Raw genomic sequence first — 25,342 nt, forward strand, 5'->3', positions numbered from 1 at the left:
GGAAGAGAAGAGCTAATAAATAAATGTAGGTTTATAGGCCAGGTAACAGAAATATATTAGTAAGGAAAACTTCATTAACAAAGGTAAGTGAGAAAAGAGATTTTATTCTGAAAATATTTGTGAATGAGGGCTTCCTTTCCTTCTTGGTCAATGAAGCCTTATTTACTTCTGTAGAGGGATAATTCATTTTCTCTGTAAAAACAATATCTTAGACAATCAATAGTTCTATCTGCTGCTTAAGTGAGTTAGAACTGAATGGATGGAGAGTCATCTGCTACCTACCAATTTAAATAACTTGAACAGATTAGAGTAAAAATAACCAGATAGCGCATGTTTACTTTGTCCCATAAGAGGTTAAATCATGGTGTTAGTCTTCACTGCACAGGGTGATGCCATGCTATTGCTCCAACTCTGCAGCTGGAGACAGCATAGTGACTTGTGGAATCCTCCACTGAGCTTTCCAAGTAGTTTTCTAACTGGTTTAAATAATATTCTGCACTGATTACATTGATTTCAGACTACTCTTCCACATATAGTGCTCATGAGAAACTACAATGGGAAGTGTCCATATTGCCAAAGTTGCTATCCATAAGGTCCATCGCTCTCACAAGGTTAAAGTCGACATACAACATGGGGCACTCTTGTCTTGTCAGTTTATCTTTTCAGATATCTTCCATCCCTAATTTTTCCTTATTTGATCTACTTTGTTCTAAACACTGGAAGATCAAAAGGGTCATAAAGTTTTGGCTGCATGTTGACCTGCAGCCTCATTTTTGTTTCGTTTTGGTTTGGTTTTTTTCCATTGGACATTTCCAGGCTACTTCTGTGTTCTCTCATAGCCAGTTGTTCACGTGAGTGTTCTGAATGAAATATTTAGGAAAGTAATAAAAAGGTTTCCACAGAGAAGCATCCAATATTCAGTAGCAGACAGCTGAGCTGCAAGATAGCATTTAGATCACAAGTTAATCCTAATGATGTGACTGCAAAGCTTCACAGCTGGAGAAATTTTTGAAAAAAAATATTCAGCTGCTATTTTAACTGATATTTAGATTACATCTTCCAGAAAGAGCAAAATATATACGTGAAGGAAAGGTCAAAATCTTCTCTTTCTCTGGGATTTTAGTATTCTATTTTTCTACTGAAATTATAAAACCCAATACACATGTCAACAATGTCAAGATGAGGTTGGTTTTGTGCAAAAGTTTAAGCCATGTAAGGTTCAGTGTATTGAAAGCAAGAGAAAGAGATATGAGTAAGACAGGCAGATGGGAATTTTTTCTGCAACACAGGCACACATCCCCATTCTTTTTGTCTTGAGTTTGATCAATATGTAAATATCTATTAAACAAAAATATGGTCACTGTATTTCTTTTAAAGGGGAGCATTCTGGTTTATTATTATATTCAAGACCTTCCTCTCCTCTCTTGCACCTTCCCTTAGAGTCTGTGTTTCAATCTTTGCAAAACTTTGGACACATTCTCAAGGCAGAATAAATGAAGGTGTGAAGGTGGGAGCTTAAAAAGGCATCAGGCCCCTATCCCTCCAGGCATCAACTATGTTCTCTGATGTCACTGTTGCTCCATCTCTCGGTCCCATAAACCAGATATGGGCACCCAGAAAGAAACTGACCCCTTTTTGCTGTTCACCTTGTCCAACATTTCAAGGTTTTCTTGGTACAGCTCCTCAGATAGTCACACTGATCACTTTAGTTTTCTTTCTCATTATTTATCATTCTATCATACCACCCATGATCATTTCAGCAGCTTGGAGTTTCCTTAACCTTGATTTGGTCTACATTGCAAGCTGAAATCTTCTTGATTCTTGATGAAGTTGAGATCATCTTAATGTCAAACATATCTTTTCCCCTTCAGACTGAAAGGGTCAGTCTCACTATCTTCTGCCTCTATTGCAATATCCATATTTATGTCCACACCTAAGCCCATTTCAATAGTCTAGTTGCAAAACATAGTTAGAAAATTAAGTTTATGTATATATATATATATATATATATATAACTCCTTTCTTTCTCTTCCCCGTTCATTGGAAATCTGCCTCTCCAGCACAAAGGTTATTGAGGAATTAACTAGGTATATTAGCTTGGGTATGTCTGCAAACTGAAAAGCCTGGATGCCTATTTTGGACTGTTTTTCAGAATATATGAAAATATGTGATGTTCCTGAAGGAATCCTGTACTCAGAAAATAAGACCAACCTGGTTCCATTCTGTACCCTGAGAAATACTAATAGACACTAAGAATGACATTTTATAAGAATATTGAAGCCTGCTTTCAACCAGAATGCTGTTTCAATAATTGTGTGGTCTTGAAAATCTCAAAATTATTCAAAGAGTAAATGAAGGAAAAAAAGTGGAATGAAAGAGACAAAAATCAGTGTAATCACTGCAGTTTGCTCAAAAGAGAAATCCAGATTCATTGCAAGGAAAGACTAGATATTATTTTTATAGATATATGTCCACACTTTCCCATTAAACACTGGTATTGTGCACTACAGTAAGGAACATGTGGATCTATGAGTTCCATAAATATTTAAAACATGTAAGCATGATAATCCATGAATAAAAATATATTTTCTAAGTGTTTGAGTTCACTGCAAAGTGTTGCCAAAACAGATGCCTGAAGGATATTTGCTAATCTTTCAGTGGACCAGCCTGTAACATATGGCTATATAATCTGTCATGCATTTCTCAAAAACTACTCTGGTGACTCCTTTTAGTAGCCATGATGCAATGTGAGACACTTTAGGTTACCTAAGAAAGGTCCTAAAAGGTAAGCTGAGTCCTCCACAGGGTGGAATTTATATCTGAATTACAGCAGGTGTAATGCAGTGCCTACTAGAACAAGTCCAGCTATTAGTTCTTGCTTTTTTCTTGATATTGCTATTTTACCCAAGAGGAAAATGAAAATCTTAAATTACTCTTAACTGGCTTCTCTCCTAATGTCTCCTTTACCCTGAATTTCCCTCAATTTTAAACCACTCTTGGGATCCCTCTTTAGAATAAGATTATGTTTAAATTAATCTCAGCCCTCCTAAATCAGTACTATCAACATTGTTAAGTCCCTTTAGCAAGTATAACACAGAAGAATGCAAACACTGCAAATAAAAGTTCAATATTTCCCAATTGTTTATCATACTGTTATAACAATTATACGGTTATGACACTGCAGCTGCTTAGGAAGAGAGTTAGATGTACAGGAAAGATAATGTAGCATTTTTTAGTATATGTGTGGCTATGAGTGGCACATCTCTAAAATATTTTCACACTGAAGAAGTAATGAAGAAGGCATGAAAACACAGAGTAAGTGCAAAAGTTCCCAAGATCAAAAAGATAAAAAAGAACTGACTTTCAAAGGCAAAGTGCCTTTGAAAAATCGAAGTTTAAATATATTCAAAAGTATTTAAAGTTTAGTGAAATGGTACAGGAAGAGAATCTGAATAATGCCATGCTAACGCATGGTTTCTTCTTCAGCATGTTAGTTACCTTTCTGTAATTCAGTGCTTTGGTCCCATTTAAGTAAACTTGTGCTTCTAATTCGTGGCATGGAAGAGGGAACACTGGGAGGCAGAGAGCTGACACCTGCTTGCAAACTGCATCTTAATCCTACTATCCATGGACTGGAGCTCAGTTTTCACTCTTGTGATTGTTCAACAAACACAGATTTTGTAGCCATGTCTTTTCTTTTTTTTTTCTTTTGGTTAGTATTAATTCAGGTTGCATTAAAAAAAATCCGTGACTGGTGTAAAACTAAGGACATACTGCAGACCTAGAGCATGATAGAGGCTTATTTTATTCTGAAGAAAACGTGACATTTTATCAACTACAACTCTTGCCAAGTTATTTACTCAGCAGATTTAAGTATTGCCCTTCTGATAAAAAAATAATGGGCTAACCTTCTTAAATTACACAGAAATTCTGCTGTGCCTATTCAGATCAAACTTCCAGTGATAGCTGTTGATTTTGGTTTATGATTACAGGAGTGCTCCTAAAAATGGTTATCAGCAAGGTTAAAAAAACTTTGGATCAAATTTGCAGTTATACAGACTTCTACCAGAGAAAGCAGAACTTATTTTAAGGTGCCTAGACAACTTAGTTTCAAAAGTCTAGATCTTTAATTCTAAAAAGAACTAACACCCAGGTCTACTATACGAAAAGGATGTATGTCATGAAAACATATTTCCACTTAAATGATAAAATGTTCTCTCAGGGAAGGACATGATTTGTTAAGGAACATACAATGCCTGTGAAATTTTGGAAAGTCAGAGTGACAGTCCAATGAATCACCACTTTTTGGATTGTTGTACTTCCTAAATTATTAGGGGATTGTAGGAGAGACCCTCCAATTCACTTTACCTTGTTAGTGTGCACACTTTACCTCGTTAGTGTGCATATCTTGAGCCTTGGAAAGTGTCTTACAAGCAAGTCAGGACTGTGGAAAAAATGATTTAGTGTCTCTTTTCAGTGAATGACAAATGCTGAATACTTTCCAGAAATGTGGGTATCAATAATACCTTTTCAATGTATCTGCCTTTCATCTCTCTCATTTCTCAGTATAGGCTTTTATATACAGGAGAAGCTTATGTTTCATCCTTCTGACTGTCCATGGTGCACTGAATACTCTTGTGATCCTGTAAGATCCTGGCTTTATCAGGAGTGAAGAATGTGTACAGCAAAATACAGAGTGAAAGTTTGGAGAGGAATAGTCTCCTGTAGTAAATCAAAAAATAGAAATGTTTTGTAATTCATCAAACAGAAAACAAAAGTGGGTAGAGTATTGTTATGTCAAATCCTACTCACTTAAAGAGTCAAGCTAATACTTAAATTCATGCATTTCTTTTATACATGCTTTATGATTTTGAAAGAGTTCCATTAAAACTTGGGAACACCTCTCATTTTCAAAAAAGATTGAGAATAAAATAAGGTGAGTCTTGTGCGTTAAAAGTAATTTCATAAAAGTGGTGCTATGCATTGTTTTGTATATGTTTGCTGACAAAATTTCTTGCAATCAGTAGAAGTAAGATAAGGGCACAATAATGATGTAGCAATATGGCTGTGGTTTTCAGCTTTTAAGTTCTGTTTTGAGAGATCCTTTCTACTCTGTGTCGTACTGGACTGAAAGTATCATTGACAGAGCTGAGTAAGACTGTTTCTGTTTCATGTATTTTTAATTGAGAAACCTCATGTTTTTCCCAAGTTTGTTTAGTTGCCAAGTTCAGATTGTATCATTAAACACATATTGTGAAATCAGAAGCATATTTTTTCACATCTGCCCCAACCTAAATTTCTATTATTTTTGCAAATTTTACCAGAGGAATTCCTCCCCCACACCCTACCATTTTCCTATTCACCCTACCAATACCTATAATTTCAGAAAAAGGAACGGTGAAGGAAGGAAGCATAAATTAATTCCCAATGAGTAAGAAAAGGGGTTTTTTTACTCCTTCATGCCTATTCTATGTTTTTTGCACTTATTAGTGTGTTTGTATGCAATGGAGGTACATGTCACAGACAGACGAAACCAAGGAATGGACACGAATATACAACCCCTGGTCTTATACAAAGGCACATAATATGTATCACAATCTCCCTGAAACAGTCCTTTGTTATGCTGCTCTTCACTTGGGCAGATTTCTTTAGGCCATTGTGCAAGAGGACAGATAGGAGCTGCTTCTGAAAGTACAGGGTGTTACATACTCTAGAGAAACCTCAAAAGGTAGTCAAAGAGGTTGCAAAGCCTTAAAAATTCTATTCTTAATAACTCATGTTTTCAATACTTCTCAGGATCAAGTTACTCTGTCAGCTCCTTGAAGCATGTAGACAAGCACATTGCATAACATTTCTGCTGTCATTGATTCCTCTCCATTCATGTTGTAATAGAAAATGTTAATATCTCATAAAATATTTTATTTTCTTTGAGTAGGGGACACTGTCAACATGAAAAGCTGAGAAATATCCATCTAGATATTTAGTATGGTTTCGTTATTTGTAAGCACATAAGTCTTTTAATTGTTTTTTTTTTAAAGTTTAACTGTTTGTTACAAAGGTCCATAATACTGCAGAGCCCCATAATAGTTTAAAAAAAATGGAGAGCTTAACCTCATATATAATTAAAACAGAAGGTCAGAATATTTAAAATATGTTGGTAAAATCCTGCAGAAGCTATTGATTGCATTTAAAAATTGTTTCTTAAACAGGTTTCCGTTTGGTGCCATGAAAGATAAGTTGAATCTTTATCTTCTTAGTCTATTTTCAAATAGGCATGAAGACCTGTGAAAGCAGGCAAAGGAAAAAGTGCAGTGAAGTTCACACATACATCAATATGTTTTTTTCTTTAGTTCCATGAGCTTACTCACTTGAAGGTGACACCACGTTTTCAAGAAGTTCTCATCAATCCTAAGCTAACAACACTGTGGTTTATACCTTCAATAATGTTACTTTTATGAAATGGCAGAGAGATGTGCATAACTTTCTCAAGTGTGCATGTAACTTTCTGAAGTTTCTCCTAGCTTTTAATGATGTCTGTGGTCTGAAAACACTTGGCCTTTTCTGAAGATGTGAGCATGTATTTTTAATATTGCTAAAGATAACATCCTTAAGATAGTTACCCTTAAACCACACCACCGGGTAGCAAGACTTTATATTTCACAAGAGCAGTTAACTGAAAATAGGTTCACCACATACATCTCCAGTCACCTCACACAGTTCCAACTCCCAGTACATCATGCAGGAGATATAATTTCAACATCCTATGTAAATTAATGTAAATGAGGATAAGTACCAGTGTAACAAAAAGCCATCGTTTAGCTCTTAATCCTAGAACATCAGGCTGAATTTTGAAATTTTGTTCTTTGTCTTGAACATTTTGTTTTGAGATGCTGTACAACATCCATCACTGACATTCCTATGAATAGACTGGATAAACATCTGTCAGAAATACTTTAGCTGCATTTGATCTTACCTTGGGGCAAGCAATTGGGTTAGACATCTTTACCAGGCCCCTTCCAGCCATGTATTTATGACTCTTTGCATCTATCTTTCAAGCTTGTTGAATACTAATCAGCAAATTTCTGATATGTGGGGCTTTGACAGAATGAACAAAACTGTTACAGGTCTGGTTCTAACAAGTCTCCAATACTGAATCTTAAAGCTCTTTGAAGCCTATGTGTGTAAGGATGATTAAAAAAAAGAGCGGGAGATAGCTTACTCACTTTAAAATATCACTGCCTACACTTTGTGTACAGCCTCCATACTAGACCAGGATGTGCAAAACAAACATTTTGTAATTGCCACTGCGAATTCCTGAGGCAGTACCTCTCAATGAGTAAGGTTCTCCTGTCAATAAACACGACACTGTGGTTTTCCAAATATATATTTTAATTAAAGATTTTAAGGAAGGTTAATTGCCTAGAGTCACTTTTCCTAAAGTCCAAACATCTGCTGAGTTATCTTGAATGTACTTTACCTCAGGCACATTATTAACTTTAATGATATTCCTTTAAAAGTTGCTCTTAACAGCAACTACAAGACCTGCAGTATAGAATGTCTGATTCCTTCTCATACAAAGATTGCTCCCTACCAAATCAGACACAGCAGCCACTGAGATTTGTCTCTGTAGGTGACTACATAGCTTTCAGATGGGTATGGTCTGTACACTGAGAATACTACAGCCATACTTGTAGGGATGACAGCCTAACCCTGTGAAGTAAAGGGAAGCTTTGACAATCATTTTTGAGTTAATCAGTGGCTGTGTTTTCAGTTGCTTTCTGTTTGTTTTTTTTTTTTATAATAAGCTTAAACTTAGAGCATTTGCAAAGAAAATTTTCTATATTTCCATATTTACAATTAGGGAACTGAAACAAAACTAAATTATATAGGCAAGCAACCAAATCAAAAATAGATTTAGGTCCACATCAGTAATCTATATATTATGTTCAGTTCTTATTGTAGTATGAACTCAGATGGATAAAAACAAAAGAAACAGTGTATTAAGACTCTAAAGAATGCTTTTTCCTGACTTGTAGGCAGCAAGCCAGCAGTCAGGAAAAATATGTTAAGCACACTGTGTTAACTCAGATGTACTGGCTTCCTCTGGTTGACTGCATCATCATAGGCTGGGTAAACTTGTTTAACAAGCAGATAGACACATCAGGTCTGATTTTAGTGAGTTTAGATCAGATACATGAGGACAGCATTTACGAAGGAATTGTTTTCATATTAATTTCTGAGGCCAATATTCAGCAGTTGAGATGGGCAAAGAAAACTAGGTGAAAATATGACTTCTAGAATGTGAACAGAAAATACAGGAAACAAAAACTGAAATAGTTGTTTGGACCAGAAACAGGAATCCAAATTTCCCTTACTAAAGTTTAGAGCGTAAACTATTGGGCCAGAGAGAGAGCACATCACTGTACTCCCTCTTCCCCTTCTTCAGTCCGATGAATATTTAACAATTTCAAGCAAGGGAAACCAGTTTTGATGTGAACCAACAAAAGGGCCTCTCTCAGGACAGCTTGGTCATTGCCAATCTGAAACAGGTGTAGATTCGAATGAGATCCAGGTCTATTTTTTCCCACAGCCTGCTAGTCTTTGAACTACAGGGCAAAAAATTGAGGAGCCAACAGCACATGTTCCTTTGGCGTCTTGGGCAGAGCTTGGCTCTCTAATGTAAGAGGGATGCCTGAGAACTTCTAAGGGATGAAGTCCTTGCGATGAGGCAAACTTTAAAAGAGCACCCCTCCTTTAATTCCAGTGAGGCTTAGTTGTGCTCAGTCTTGGGAGGCTTCTGGTCAGACTGCAAGCAGGACTTCAGCATTGGCAGCTTTGATACTCCAGGCTAAGGTAGCAGATAAACAGGATTTGGAGAATCTAATTTTTGACGGTAGACATCCTAAAGCTTAACTACCTACCTCCCTTGCTTGAGCCCACATCCCCTCAGTTCACTTATCTGTGAAATGAGGATTATTTTTTTTTCTTTTGTAAAAAAATGGTTTTAATGTGTTTATTTAGCAATTTATTTTCAGCCTTGGGAAAAACTGAAAAAATTTTACTCAGAATTCTTGTTCTTGTCTTTTTATGCCTTCTTCCACTTCTATTTTTGTTTCTTTCAAGATAAATTGGTGTCATTTCACTTGTTCCTTTCCTGCCAAAGACAAATTACATCATTTTCTTTTTATTTCTTTACCTCTTTTAGCCCAGAGAGATTCCCTAGCTTCTTAAGCAAATAATATTATTTGACTTTTTCCTTTGCCTCCATACAGTTTGCAAGTGAAGTATTGAGATACTTTCCAAAAGAGAATAAGTTGTTATCTTTTCTTTCAAAAATTAACCTTTAAGCCATATTTGTCTTAAAGTCACTGTAAAGTTTCAGAATAACTTTAATATACATGGAGTTAGGACTTTAAGGACTAACTCTCATCGTAATTTACACCAGAATAACAGCAGCGTTAACATTACTGACGTATTCCAAAATTTTATAGATAAAAATCTGGTTTCACTTATATCAGAAGACTTGTATCCTCTCTGCAGTAAAATGGATGCTTCTCCATCTTTTTTTCTTTGTTATTTTCACAGAATCACAGAATATGTTGAGTTGGAAGGGACCCACAAGGATCACCGAGTCAAACCCTGAGCCCTGCACAGGACCATTTTCAAGAGTCACCCCACGTGCCTGAGAGTATCATCCAAGTGCTTCTTGAACTCTGTCAGGCTTGGTGCTGTGACCAGTTCCCCAAGGAGCCTGTTCCAGTGCCCAACCTGGAGGCAAGAACCTCTGGGGGAAGAACCTTTTCCTAATATTTAACCAAAACCTCCTGACACAACCTGACCCTCCCTTGGGTCACCACAGAGAAGACATCAATGACTGTCCCTCCTCTTCCCCTCATGAGGAAGTTGTAACTGCAATGAGGTCTCCCCTCAGTCTCCTCCAGGCTGAACAGTCCAAGTAACCTCAGCCCCTTCTCATACAGCTTCCCCTCAAGGCCCTTCACCATCTTCGTTGCCCTCCTTTGAACATTCTCTAATAGCTTAAAATCTTTCTTATTTCGTGGTGTCCAAAACTGCACACAATCCCCTTTTATCTTTCTTCTTCCTATTTAGTTTACATTTTGTATTCTATATAAAAATCTTTTTCTGTATACAATTTATTATGCTTTGGTTCTTCATTTGTATACTACATTCATTTTTCCTTTTCTTAATTTCTTTGCAAGCCAAAAACTGGAAGAAATAATTTATTTGTAACCTTATTTCAGCTAGGTTTGAGATTATCCTCTGCCTCCTAATCCTGCTGACAATATGCCTATTCTGTTTGTTGTGGAGGCTGCAAAGTGCTACTTCACAACCCACTAAGAAGACCCCTCAGTTTCACACAGAGAGGGCACTATTCTGAGGAGTTTCCATTTGGTTTGGCTGCTACTTTACACCATTGCTTAAAAATATGTTTGTGTTGCTACCCTACAAAAGGGCAATTATAGCTAGTAAGAGAAGAGAACTACTATAATCAAATAATACAATATATATTTCTGTAATAAAGTGTTTTTCACTATTATTGAAAGACCTAAAAGAGTCTGATTATCAGTTCTTAAAGGTAATGTTCTGGTTGATCCTTTTGTTCAAGAGTTGGTACATCTGTGCCGTGCTGCTTTTCAAGACAGAAATCACCAACTCTACTTGATTCAAAGAAGAGACTCATGATTCTGGGAATTAGGGCAGTAAATACTGTCCTGATTACAATGGATAAGAAAAACAAATGGTCAGCTTTGACTAGGGAGAAAATTAGACAGACCTTGAATTCCAGAATGTAATTAGACTCATTAAGGATTGATTAAAAACAAATTGTACCTGACACATATTTAAAGTACTCATGTAAATGAAGTGGTTCAAAGATAAAGCCGTGAATATATTTCACCTGGATATCTTCAAAGCTTTGTGTACTTCATACTACAAAAGGATACACTTCAGCTCCCTTTTTGTTTAGTGGTTTTCTTAAAAACAAAATAATTGCAAGCCAGAGTAAAAGGAATCAGATGAAGTTATTCAGATATATCTTCTGTGCTGAATTGAATTAACTGTCATTGGCATGTTCTTGGACATCAGCTCAGAATTTTGGAGAATTTAACTTGTCTGGGTGACAGAAGGGGCTAGGTGAGCTCTCCTCTAATTAGAAACTACTGAAATCTTTCACACACAATAAATTATATAATCTACAATAAGTACATATTCATTTCCATAGTTATTTTTAATTAAAATGGCAAATAAAAGCACATATACTAATGTAATACATGCATAATTGATAGAATAATGTTACATGGGATTTTATAAATTGATATGCCAATAACTTCAATTGTTTAGTCCAGATGATGATCTGGTCTTGGATGGTATCTGGAATCAGAGGCAATGAGCTTTTAATCTTAGTCTGTCTTCAAACAGCTCCCAAGCACTACATTTAAAATAAATTGCACAATTGTTACAGAAGAACAATGTTTTCTGCTCCAATGCTGAATCAGTTAACCCATAGTGCCCAGAAAATAAAAACCTTTCTACACAAGATTTCTGAAGGCATGTCTGTCACTCCTTTCTTTACAAAGTTGGATACCACATTTTCCTGTTGAGCACATAAGTGGTGATGAACTCTGAAGTTAAGAGTCTCTAAGTCTTCTATGTGAAGGAGTTTCCACAGGTTTTCTGTACATGGCTGTGCATCAGGACACAGCTACGCCTTCTGAAGCAGAATCATCTCAGTGCTTCAGGGACATTTCAAAATCATGTATAGACAGGGCTTGTATAGGATGTGTTTATAACAGAATACTTCTTTCAAGAGATAGCTTCAAATTCAAGATAAATTCTGAATATCAACCCATATACTGCACATTTACAAGAGGTGTCATAGTGAAAAACATATTGTCTATCTGAGAGAAAGAGACAACCCTCTTACTGAGCCTTGGTGGAAAACAAGACCTCTAGAAGTGCTCTGGAAGCATTGATTGTTCAGAAGGAAATTAGGAAGTGCATGAGACCTCCAACACTGGTAACTAAAATAAAGCCTCAAGCAATAATGTCTCCCAGGTTTGAGGGATGGTTTGTTGGCTGCACGTTGTTTTCCCCTGTGCTGCAGTTCTTCCTCCTCTACTAGAAAGAAAATCAGACAGAAAAAGAATACAATGTTTACCTAGAAAATCAGGCCACTCAGATGTATTCACTCGCTTGAGTTCAAACTGAATAGCTTTCCAGACTCCAGCTCACTCTCCATTGATCAAAATGGGATCTCAAATATCGAGCTCCAGTGTATGCCCAAATGTCAACACTTTGATTTACTTATTTTAATCTGTGAACTGAATCCCACTTGGACTGTGGCAATAGGAGGCAGAATGAGGATCCAGGGAACTACAGGCCTGTGAGTCTGACCACGGTTCCAGGGAAGGTCATGGGGCAGATCATCTTGAGTGACATCACATGGCATATACAGGACAACCAGGGGATCAGGACCAGCCAGTGTGGGCTTATGAAAGGCAGATCTTGCTTGACCAACTAGATCTCCTTCTATGACAAGGTGACCCACTTGGTGGGTGAAGGAAATGATGTGAACGTTGTCTACCTGGTCTTAAGTGGAGTTTTTGACATCACTTCCCATAGCATTCTCCTGGAGAAACTGGCAGCCCATGACTCGAACAGGTGCCCTGTTTGTTGGGTAAAAAACTGGCTTATGGCTGGACCCAGAGAGTAGTGGTGAATGGAGCTACACCCAGCTGGTAGCCGGTCATTAGTTAAGTTCCCCACTTCAGAAGATCAGTGTTGAGGCCAGTCCTGTTTAGTATCTTTATTAATGACATAGATGAGGAGATCAAGTGCTCTCTCAGTCAGTTTGTAGATGACAGCAAGTAGGGCAAGACTGTTGATCTGCCGGAGGGCAGGAAGGCTCTGGAGACAGATATGGACAGGCTGGACTGATGGAACAAGGTCAACTGTGTGAGATTCAGAAAGGCCAAGTGCCAGGTCCTGTCCTTGGGTCACAACAACTGCATGCAGCACTACAGGCTGGGGGAAGAGTGGCTGGAGATTTAGAGTTCTGCAAATCTCAATTTAAGCATGCACAGCTGCTGTTACTTTTGCACATGTTAAGTATTTTTTTTATTGGGTCTATAGGACTTTGATACCTCTGTCTTTTAAAATCTATGCAAACAATCTATGCTTTATGGTGATTTTGCTGTATTCTTGTCTAGCAATGGTTTAGAAAGACAGAAACTGTAACAGCAATACCTCAACAGAATGCTTGATTACCTCTATTGAAAAGAATTTATGAGAAATAACGATACAAAACTCATCATTTATAGTGATTGGGAAAAAATAGCTTCTGTCTGTCATTTCTAATGCTTAAAGTGTAATTATTCTTAATCTCTTACATTAATAAGCAAAGCAATCTAGATACTTCTCACAAGGATGTTATCTGCTTCAATAAAAAGGAACAAAAAACTATATAGGTATAGGAAACCACTGAAAAGAGGTAAAACACATCTGAGTTTTCCCATGGTTTTCACCTGAGTTGCAGAACTATCTCTAACAGTTGAATTTTCTTTGTACTAACCTCTAAGGAGCATGTTAGGGCTAGAGGGGGCTCAAAGGCTGGTTCAGGTGGAAGTTGTAACACTTCCTAACAGTGGTAAGTCTGAGAAAAAAAAAGAAACATTTCCATGAAAACCCTGAGAGGATGGTGCTCTGTGTTCCTCTTAGCTACAAGCTTTTAACTAAAGTTCACCTGTTGCTTTGCTCACATGGTAAAAGTAGAAATAAGAAGTCATTGTGATATGTTACACAGAAATCTAACACTTTCCGGGAATGCAGCTGCTTTGGTCCTTGAGTCAGGAACATATTTTCAAAGGCCAGTTACAGTGTTACTAAAGCAGATTCTGCACTGGGTGTTGAGGGCTGTCCTTGAAAAGAAGATTTTGGCCTTCTAGATAATGATGCAGAGAAGAAATCCCTCACCATGTCTGTTCTCATGAGAGTCATTTAATGCCATGAGCCATGTCTAACAGGTAAAATAGATGCAGGACTTTATGTGTGGGGGATATCACTTGATCAGCCAGAGAATACATTTACATTATGTCATTTGTACACACCTAGTTGCATTCAGACATCCAGTCGTCAAAGTTCACATAAGGACCATCTCCTTGTACCTCTGTCCCCCAGGGCAATCATTAGACGGTCACAACTTTCTGTACTGGCCAGAGTTTGACTTAAACCCATTGACATTGAGGGAGAGGCTCTCTGTACCTGGATCACTGCAGACCTCATGCTGAGGACTCCCTCCAACTTCCAGCTGCTCTGTGCTGCTGATGTTACTTTTAGAGATAGGATATTATTTCTTGTTTGGTTTCAGTGTAACTCCATAGCAAGTATTAGTTTCAAGTAAGTTACCCTAGAAAAAATAAGCATTGACTAGGACCCACATTTTCTATTATTCTTTCTCCGAACAGCCAATCCCTGCCTTTCTGGTGCTTTAAAAATGTTTTTCCTATGACTAAAGGTTTCTTTTTTCTTTCCTTTTTTTTTTTTTTTTCCTTTCAGTTATGTCTCTGAAAGACTGTAAACACTTTTATATGAGAATTGTAAAGCATTGAACGTGCATCTGATTTTAAGCTTAGGAACTATTACAGTCAATAGCTGCTTCTATAATTTGCCCTTTTTATGCTAATTCTTCCTCACCTTGAAGGGCTTATTGCCTATACATCCTTTGTTTGTGCTTCCATGTCTCATTTACCGAGAGTGGCACAGCAGGCTCACAAAATTAAGAATTAAACAGACAATGGACAGGATTCTTCTCCCATCTTTGTCTCCTGTAAATTTTCACAGATACAAATGAAATCTTAAAGTCCATATTTTTTTCTATATTGTTCTGAGATTTTTGAAACCTTCTTACTCACCTGATCTCAGAACAACCTCTGATTAGCTATTCATTTCCTTTAGTGCTTAAATATACAAATATACACAATATATATGTCTGCATGTACTATTTATTCATACAAAGATACACATAATATATATATTTGTGTGCTATGTCATAGAAATATATACATAAATAAGATATAAAATAAGTGCATCCAATAAAGTGTAAGAATGCAGTGTATACAACATTCTTTAATATTAATGAACAATTAAATTTAAAATTTTAATAGGAAATAACTGAACAAAATTAAAAGGACCAGTTTTGGAGCCCCTCACTTTACAAGGCTGCTGGACAAGCCCAAATATACTTGAGGTGGGAGAAGTTCAAGAGGGTGAGATGGTGCATCAAAGGGGTGGGGGGCAGAAACACACAGCAGTTTTACACCTAGTAGTGAGACCATCACAGGGTGCACACTTGTGTTTCCTTATCCTTAGGCTGATGACCCTACCAAAAGTTTCTGTTCTGTTCCCTTTTCTGCGCTATCCTGCAGCAGTGAAAGAAGGAACAGGTGCACAAGGGGCAGCACTGTTTGGAGAAACAAGAGAAAAGGCTGATCAGCAAAAAACACGTCCCATACTCTCTTAATAAAGTTCCTTAGCACGTAAGTTACGTTGGTAGTCCAGAGTTTCTTTCTTATGTGTGTGGCAGGAGTCTGTGAGTAAACAGGTCTATGCCACAACTTCAGTTAAAATCCACTTCCTGTGCCCCTGGTGGGAAGCTTTGGCAGTAGAAATTCCTTTTCTGAAGCCAGTAAAAGGTCAATTGCTGATCTGAACAGAAGCCAAGTTGTAACCTGACTTGCAAACCAAGATGTTTACAACTCACAGAAGGCAGCAAGAAAGAGCTATGAAAGAAACAAGAACTACAGCTGAATAAAAGATTGAATTATTCTCCTCAGTAAATATTGATATTTTTTCTGTAGTCAGAACCATTTAAATGATTTGTTTAAATACTATGATTCTTTTGTTTCCTTTTTTTAACATTCTAATAGTTATATTAAAATGTTATTTCTTTTGCCAGGTTGAAAATTATCACTGAATCCTTTTTCCTTGTTAAAAGGTGGGATCATGAGCTTTCTTTAAAATGATTTTGTTCTGGAATATTTATGATTAAACCTGTACCTAATTGTGACTTTATAGTCCTAATGAAATTAGTTAGGAGGCACTCAAATGAGTACAGACTAATCTCTACCATCATACTATTGTCTTGAGAACATCATATATGAATAAGCTTCTAGACTATTAAACGGTTTGAACTTCCTATGTGATAGTTTGGTTGCTATGCAGTTTATCCCTAATTGTCTTTAACTTTCTTAGAATTTTGTGTCCTTAAGTACCTTGCCTGCCTTACTCTTGCACAGCTTAGTTTTGCATTGAATATCGTGACTTTCTCATAACAGTGATTTGTGGAACTGAACTTATTAACTATCTGACATTGATCACTGGGCTGCTAATCTCAGGAGAGAGTCAACTGCTGTTCCCAGCTGTAAATGCTGCACAGAAAACCTGGATCAAGGTCTTCATCTGATGGCAGCTGATATCTCTATTATATGTAATAAAGTTCTGATTAGCCAGGAGGTAACGCTTGATGAATATGTAGCAGGACAGTCAATGACAGAACATTATGACAACTCACAGAAAGAGTATTTAGAATATTATTTAAATGCAAAAGAAAAGCTTATTTTTCATTACTCAACAGATTTCTTTCTGTCTGTCCTATTAATGGCAAGTCTCTGTTCTGCTTTCTTGCAAGCTTTTTTCCACATTGCCTTGGATACAAAAGGATTATGTAATGGGAATAATGGAGAATAAGAAAGTGGAAAGGTGTAGCACAAACTCAGCAAAATGCAATAAAATAGAGATAGAGAGCATGAAGTTTGGATCTGCTTACAATTTATTGTTGGAATGACTGCATAGAAGAAAGGGCACTGCGACATTCATTTGTAGTTCAGGTGTAATTCTGAGCCAGGAGAGTAGAGAGTTTACATTCCTGCTATGTTACCAAAGTACGGAGCGATAACACCGGAATCATGGGAGGTTTAAAAGAAAAAACCTGTGAATCATACATGTTAGCTGTCTTTTTCTATTTGTTTTTTTTTTCTTTTTTCTCGTCATATACCAAAGTGTCTGTGATATACTAGACAATAGAAACCCAGAAAAGATTTCTGGGCTGTGGAAAACTGAAAAAAAAAAAAGAAAAAAAAAGAAAAAAAAAGTCTATGAATGGAGAGTAAATGAGGACATCCAGGCTTAAAATACCATCAGGGCATAAAAATGGCTTGTTCTGCTGGCACCTGCAGTAACAGGTCGATTTCCTAGCACCCATCTACCCACAATTCCTTAGGGCAACTGGACTTGAAAGAAAGTCAGTGCCTAAATCCTGATGACTCACAGATTGACAGACGTGGGACAAGACAGAGAATCATATCTGAAGGGTATAATGAAGTGCATCCCAAACCAGCACACTCCTCAGTGGTTTCTTACTCCTTAGTAAGACCCCAGGTAGTATGGAGAGAGGCTCAAAAACTCAACTTTCGTGTCACTCTGGCCGGGCTGCCTGGGTACAGTGTCCCAGTGCCTGAGGGCTTGCAGGCTGCTCACACACATCCTACCACTGGAGGTACTGGTGCCTCAGTGTGAGAGACTGAAATATCTTTTGCTGTAACCAAATCCATCATTCCTTTCTTCAAGGTGTTGCGTTGAGCTGCATTGTTGGCGTTGTCTTGCAGCATTGTTTTCTACAGGACAGTTTGACAATCTTAATTTCAGGAGTCTATAAAAGACGAAAATCAGCATTGAGTTTATCCCCTCCCGACCCAGAGTTCTCAAATGGTTCCCACGGATCATAGCCACTAGAGCACTGGAAGACGATCAGGTTAGGGAATACTTAGCAAATGGCACACCCCTTTGGCCCTGATGGGATGAGCAGACAGTGGTTGAGCAGGAGATTTGGACAAGACGACCTGTAGAAGTCCCTTGCAACCTCGAGCACACTGTGATTCAGTAATCTAATCGAAACATGGGAGGTGAAACAAAATGGTGACCCTCTGTCTGAAATGGGGAGGGACTTTCTTTTTTATGTGCTTTTGGGTAAATTGGATAGGGCAACAGATGAGACACAGAACAACATGCAAATGTGGGAGGGAGGATGTTTTGCAAAATTGCTGAGGTGAAGTAAAGAGACAGCATGTCTTTTGAAGGGGCAGGATTTCCAGGGGTAGTAGGGCAGTGGGGCAGTGGATGACAGGAAGGAACAAGACTTTTCCAGGACTTGGGTTTTGGGCATCTGTTTCTTCTGTTCTTGTATCAGAGGTGTCTATAGAAGCATAGTACTTCTTCGTTTGACTGTTAGATAGTGAAATATTAGCCATGCTAATTATGACTGTGGTGCAGATTTTATAGAATATGAATCTCCCTGCTTTCACTCACTCTGACCCTAGATGAAAAGTTAAACACGGTGTTGTAAATTACCCACAGGGGATGACAGGATGGTGCAGATGAGGAAAATTAAGTGAACCTGGAGCAATGAATTGAGATCAGGATCAGACTGGATCATTGCTCTTCTTGATTTCCCGGTGTCATCCCTTCTTAATCTAATCTTTTTATACTGGCACAGCATGAGAAAAGTCAGATGGGCAATTCCAATTTCTGTTTGGTCTGAAGATTGTCTCGGCAATCTGACACAATGGACGTGGCATAGAAAATATAAAAGAAAGAAATATGAAACACAGAAGACCCTACAAGAGTAGGATGAAGAAAGAAAGGGGTTAAGAAAAAATGGAAAATCAGTGCTACAAGTGAGTATGAAACGGATGTAGGTCCCCCAAAATAGGGATGCAAAAAATGGATGAAAGTAAACTGGTGAAGAAAACAAGCACACTGAGAAATAATCATCACATGAGGGGTTACAAGAGTATGTCAGTGTTTTGCACAGCATGCTGAATAGTAAGGTAAGAAGTGGGTTGGAGAAGAGACAGGTATTGCATAGGCAGCAAGTCCTTTCTGTCAGACATCATTTCTGCATTATTTTATGTCTCCTCGAGCAGGATGCAGAGAGGGGAAGAAGATGTTTCAATCCCAACTGGGGCTCTTGCGTACCATCATCATAATAAGACTTAACAATCTTAATAATAGTCATTATAGTTGTTTTGTTCCATCAAACACTAAGATTTCTGGGCTTTAGGAGAGCCTGAAAATTCATAATGAAAATGCAAACTCTGTGTGCTTTAGTTCAACTTTATTTGATTGAGAACTGACACCCTGTACAGGCTCTCACTGTTCCTGAATTATTATGGAAGAAATAAAAGGAAAAAGTCTAACTTCTCTGCATGAACTGGAATGAAAGCTTAGCAGGTCTCAGGTGGTTTTGCAAGCATTCATTGTGCTACTGCTGCAGAATGTGTCCCTGCATTGTGATCACTGCTGACGGACCCGCAGCTAATTTAACAACCATTTTCTTTTTCCTAAAGGAAATCAGAAGACTATTCACGTAGGTCAGAATTCTACAAATTCAAACTCTCTAAGTGTGTCTCATAATAAATAAAGAGTGATTTATTTCTACTTGGAAAAGGGAATTTAGTAATTGCAAGGGACATGCCTGAGTGTCCCCTGACCAATAACAAATGGTACATGTGACATAAGGTGTCTGTGATGGGTGCCACAGTAAGAAATAACATTTCTTTTGTCTTTTACCTTAAATATTAAGACAAATCCCAGTGCCTTAAAATATTTAAATTAAGGAAAACCAGACTGAGTTCCATGCAGCAAAGTAGTACCTCTCACAAACCCCTAAAGTAAATGGATATGTTTTTCCAAAACACCTGTGTCACTGAAAAGCTCTTGTCACTAAAAGGTTACAAAAATCCCCTCAGAATCTTCAAACTACCAGTCCACAGATGCCAGGCAAGAGAAGTGGACTTTACAGCTTGCAAAAAAGGATAGAGGTCAAGACTTTGCCAGACCCAGAAATCTCAAAACTGTCTTTCTTAGACAGTGTAAAAAGGCTGAAGCTTGTAGCTTTGTCAAGAATTATTTTTTTTCTCTCAGAAAGGGCCAACTTTCCTTCTATCCCTGTTACTGACGGGCTCTGTGATGTGGGGGAACTCACGGAACTTTTTAGTACCACAACCAGCCTCACTGCAAAATAAAGGCCCTTAGAGCACCGTCTTCTTTGGGATTGTGAGGCTCAATTTGTTAAGGTGTGTACACAAACCTCAGCTTGACAGAATAAAGGTTTGTTTATTAATTATAATCTGTATTTGTTGACTAGTGATTTGTGTATTTAATTGGGAACAAAGTCAGCTCTCTAATATGAATGTAGGAAGGGTAGAGAAAATATTATTTCCCACTCAGATGGGATTCCAAGACACTTATTTTTAGGTCCTGCAGTACTTGATGGGGCTAGGACAGTGATACACAGTTGCCCAGCTTCATGCTACAATAAGGCTTCCACAAAAAGGAGGCAGCCTTGTACTCCTCCTTAAGAGAGTTGAGACAACTGTGGAGGGTCCTGAAGAACTGCACAAGCAGAAGGGTGACTGAGGGAAGTGTGATGAGGTGCAGAGAGCTACTGGAAGGAGAGATACTTCTCTAAAGTAAAGGAACATTAAAATGCTCCAATAACCTAAAATATGCTCTAAGTAAATACATACCTATAATATTTATATATAATAGGATATATATATATATATATATAGGATCAGATGTACAACAACTTTGCAAAAGAGGACTTTTCATTGTGGTCAACTCATTGACCACAAGGAGATAATGTGCCCTTGCAGAAATGGTGGACAACAACATTGCCAGCAGTTCAAGAGGAGTGATCTTTCTCCTCTACTTAGGGTTGGTTCAACCACATCCGGAGTGCTCAGAGCAGTGCTGGGCTCATCAGCACAAGAGGGACATAATTATGCTGGTGTGAGTCCTGTCAAGGGCCACAAAAGTGATTAAGGGACTGAGACACCTCTTGTATAAGGAGAAATTGAGATAGATGGGAACATTCAGCCTGGAGAAGAGAAACTTCAGGGGATATAAATATCTGACTAAGGGGACTAAAGAAGGCAGGGCGGGACTTTTCTCATTGGTGCTCTGGGAAAGGACAGGGTAGAACAGGCACAAACTAAACCAGAGGAAATTGTTTTAAACATTACAGCTACTCTTTTTTTACTGTGAAGGTAGTTGCATGCTGGGGCAGGTTGCCGGAGATTTTGTGAAGTCTCCATTGTTGGAAATTTTCAAAACTCAACTGTGTAGTAAGGGAGAAGGACTAGAAAACTCCCAAACCAGAGGTACATTCACACCTCAGCAATTCTGTGGTTTTGTGATTCTGTAATCAAAGAAAATCTTCTGTCGCCATGAGAAAAAATAACTAGGCTGATAGGTAAAGAAATGGGATGCTGAAGAAAATCAGCAATTTTAAAAAAAAACTACAGGTTCTTTCTGCACTTGATTTGCATTCAGTTGAACTAAGGCATTAAAGAGTTGTCAAAAGAAAATATTCCTTAGTAGTTCATTGCAGGAAAACATCAAGAACAAATTTACACACATCTATCCAACATCCTGCTAATCTATGTTCATTAACCTTCAAAACAGTATTTAATGATCTTGGCTTTTATCTAGACCTATGGATTTCACCTTGAGAGAAAAAGTTTATTCTGCTTGGTGTATTTGTTGACTGTCTGGAATGAAAAAAATACGAGAAGCTTCTGAAACGTCTTGGTGAAGAGATTTGAACTTCTGTGAGTGTCTCAGATTCAAGTTTTAGGCTATATCACAAAAGAATACTTCATCTGAATCAAACCAAGCTCTGTTCTGTGTGTTATATGTTTTATAGTCAGTATCATCCTTATACAAGATTTTGGCCAGGCACAGTACACTCCAGTTCCTGCTTAGCACTCCAGTAATTTCAGTGGGATGGTGAGCAAATGGAAGCAAGCAAACTGAAGAGTACTCTCAGTAGTTATCCAGGTGTAAATAGTCATCCAAGTGTCCCCTGACTCAGAAGTACCAAGGAGGAGGTCCCGGGCTTCACAGAGCTCATGGCCATGAGAGTGGGGAGCCATTTGGCAACCTGACTATGAACAACCAGGGGCACCTCTGACTTGTTCAGATTTGCAGTGGACAGACTTGCAGGAGATCAAAATGTCAGCAAAGGAGGAAGAGATAGAAGCAATTAATCAGCAAGATGAAAGGAAAGGAAAGGCAGAGCAAGGGCTAAATGAAGTATATTTTCCCTTTATTTTTGGTTGTGTTTTGTTTTGCATTTTTGGAGACAGACTAATTTCATTATTTCTTGTAAAGATATCATCAATGAATACAGCATTAGTAGGCAGAACCACAGCTTGGAATAGAGACTTATACTGAGAGGTGGATTGGGTTGGGACCCCTAAATTTGATTTCTGCTATTCTTACTGACAAATCTTCCTACTACAGGGTTTCTACTTCTTTCATTGCATGTTTTAATGGATAAACAAGGACACAGAGAGTAGATAACGCTCTCTGCCTGGAGTTTGAGCAATCTTAGAGGTCTCTAGAGGGAATTTAAATATTTGGTGTTTTCCAGTATGTCTATTCATCTTAATAAATTGGTACTAGGCAACCAGCTCAAATACCGAATGCATGGTCAGCAACCCTGTGTAATTTTGAAAGCATTCTCAAGTTCTCTTTTGTTGTCATTAAATTAGCTTCCTCTAAAATGAAACTTGGAAATCATTTGGGAAGATACCCTTTCTGGGCCCTGCCAGGAATCAGTTGTATGGATAAGATCACGTGAACTTTGATTTATTCTAGCCATTTTAGAGCTCTCATGTTCACCTTGTTGTCCTCAAAATATACCTGAGAGTATCCTATACATTCTTAATACGTTATGCTATTAAAATTGTTTTTAGTGATTGCAGAGAAGTTTCTACACTACCTGGGGCAAATAATAATTCAAAGTTGAAATAAATAAAAAACCTAAGGCAGCTGTCATGTTTCAAATCTTTGTGCATATCCCAGGAGTTCAGGAAGCAGCTTTTCTTTCTCTGTTGTGGTGATTCTGGCAGGCAGTGTCTTGCTTGCCCCATCCTTGACAGACTGATTCATGGGCTAGAGAAGATCTTAAGGTTATGAACTGTGAAGAATATGAACAGAATATGACCATCAGTTTCATAGAGCTGTAGACAGAACAGTGTCATGCCTGCCACTAAAATCCTGCGTGCATACATAGGGCACTTTGAACCTTTTTTAGGGACTGTGTGTGCAGTCACACACCATGCATGCAGGAAATAAAAAGGGAAGATGTCACGCAGGATGTGACAGTGAGGGCCTCTGGTGAGTAAGCATAAAGATCAGTAGAATGGGCATAAAGGCAAATATCACTCTAAATAGTGTATAGTCTGCACACATCCACTCTGAACTGAGGGGAGGAGAGGGGAACTTAGCAAGGGTGACTCCTTGGTCCACAACCATTCCTTCCTCCTTGGGGCCAGGAGGAACATGCCAAGCATCAGGGAAGGATAATGCAGAGGAATTATCAATGGTGATTCTCAAGCCTCAGATGATGGAGCAGTGTCTCCTGTAAACCCTGTTATCAGAGGCACATTCGGCAGACCTATTAGATGAAAATGCGTCTCCAACAAATGACCCAGTACACTTGGATATGACTTTTTCCACATGGAACAGCTTGAGAAGGATTTAATAAAGCAGATGGTAATGGCCACTTTTGGACCATGGGCAGGGCTCAGAGATAAACAAACTGTTTCTCAAAGAACAGTGCAAGTTCATTGTATTAGGCATAAATGTGATCTTATGCAGCTTAAACTTAGCAGCCTGTTGTCAACTCAAAAATGGATTTATGTCCCTTTAACCTTTGCTTATATTTGACTGACATTTAAAATGAAAAGTTCTCCAGGATTATATTTGCATCCCCAGTTTATATTCTGCTTGTTTTTAAAGATGTGTTGATCATACATGAAGCATCAAGATCCTGATATGCAGATGTTACAAAATAACTCTAATTACTATGATGAAATATTATAGTTTTGTATGTCAGTTAAACTAAACACTTCATGCTTGCTTTAATAAACAGCATAGAATTTGTAGGATTTCTCAAATCTCATTATTGAATAATTGATCATTCAAATAACAAAGCAGCAGGGAATTGCACAGTATAATGACCTTCTTCCAGTTAATGAGTATTGTTATTTGTTAAAAAATGGTGTTGGTTTCAGTTATTTCATGACTCCATTCTTTGGCCTTCTACACCAAATAAGAAATGTTCAATTAATTGAAAAGTAGGGACAATTCTGAAAACAACATGCAAGGCTAGAGAATAAGAGGACATACTTTTATTTAGATACTAACGCAAGTTTTAATTACAGACAAGCCTAAATGCATTCATATGTTCAAACACAAACACAGGCACACAGCACACAAATATGCACTTTCACTGGGTTAGCATTTTTGTAGTCTTTTTTTCTTAAGGTTGTTGTGCATGTAAGTTTTCTATATCCAGTTATTTGAGATTTTCCAGTCATAACTCATTGCCTCCTATCCTTAAAATCAGCTAAGTTTGACAGATGGGGTCAAATTAATAATTGTGGTATGCTTTGTGCAGAAGTCTGCACTAAAAAAAATAGTACCACAAGGAAGTGTTTAAGAGATGGAACTGGAAGTGGCATTTAGGGATATGGATTAAGGGTGACTATGGTGGTGCTGGATTGACAGTTGGTCTAGATGATCTTGAAGGTGTCTTCCAACCTTGTTTATTCTGTGATTCTGCGATAAATGACTTTCATTTTTCTTGTATCATAAAGTAGTGGCTGGGAACTGCAGTAAAAGCGAGCATCTCTCCTCTTGAATAAAGTAAAAAATGTACCATGTAAAAAACAAAAAGCCAATTTACTGCACATTAAACTCCCTTTTCTGATGTGCAGCATTTAGGAAACCTTGGCTCAGAGGAAGTGTACTGAAAGCTCTCTCTGTTTACACAATGCTAAATCTCTGTTTTCCGGCAGTTTCAATAGGCAAAGGTTCATAGTCAGATACAGAAGTTAAAAAGGGTGAGACCTCAGGAGTGACCAATATGTTCAAAAAAACCCACTGTAGCTGGAAAAAAAAACCAGTTTTGGTTGTGGTCAGAAAGAGGTTGACAGAAATCTATTTGTGGTGTCAGAAGACAGGGAGTCAGATTGGAAGGTAAAAAGAAGTTGGAAAATAATTCAAATTCTCAAGGACAGGTAAGAGCCAAGAGGATGGAAGACAACATCCTCTACAAAGACAGCATAAAAGATCATCTAAAGTACTTTTCATGCTGTTGAAATGTTTTTTTTTCCCAGTTCTAGCAAAACAAACAAATGTAATTGGGTGTGACTAATTACATGTTACTTTAACAAATATGCTTCAATTCACT

General features: G+C 37.8%; 1 long non-coding RNA gene across 2 annotated transcripts in view; it reads left to right on the plus strand.

Moving 5' to 3' along the window:
* Positions 1 to 15,760: 15,760 nt before the first annotated feature.
* Positions 15,761 to 25,342, plus strand: part of LOC108492344 — a 30,952-nt gene continuing 21,370 nt past the window's right edge. For both annotated transcript variants that reach the window (XR_001873078.1, XR_001873079.1), the window contains exons 1-2: positions 15,761 to 15,850; positions 15,974 to 16,012. This is a non-coding gene — a long non-coding RNA (uncharacterized LOC108492344). The remainder of the gene's footprint in view (positions 15,851 to 15,973; positions 16,013 to 25,342) is intronic.

This window comes from Lepidothrix coronata, unplaced genomic scaffold (assembly GCF_001604755.1).
Source record: "Lepidothrix coronata isolate B3197 unplaced genomic scaffold, Lepidothrix_coronata-1.0 Scaffold10, whole genome shotgun sequence".
NCBI lineage: Eukaryota > Metazoa > Chordata > Aves > Passeriformes > Pipridae > Lepidothrix > Lepidothrix coronata.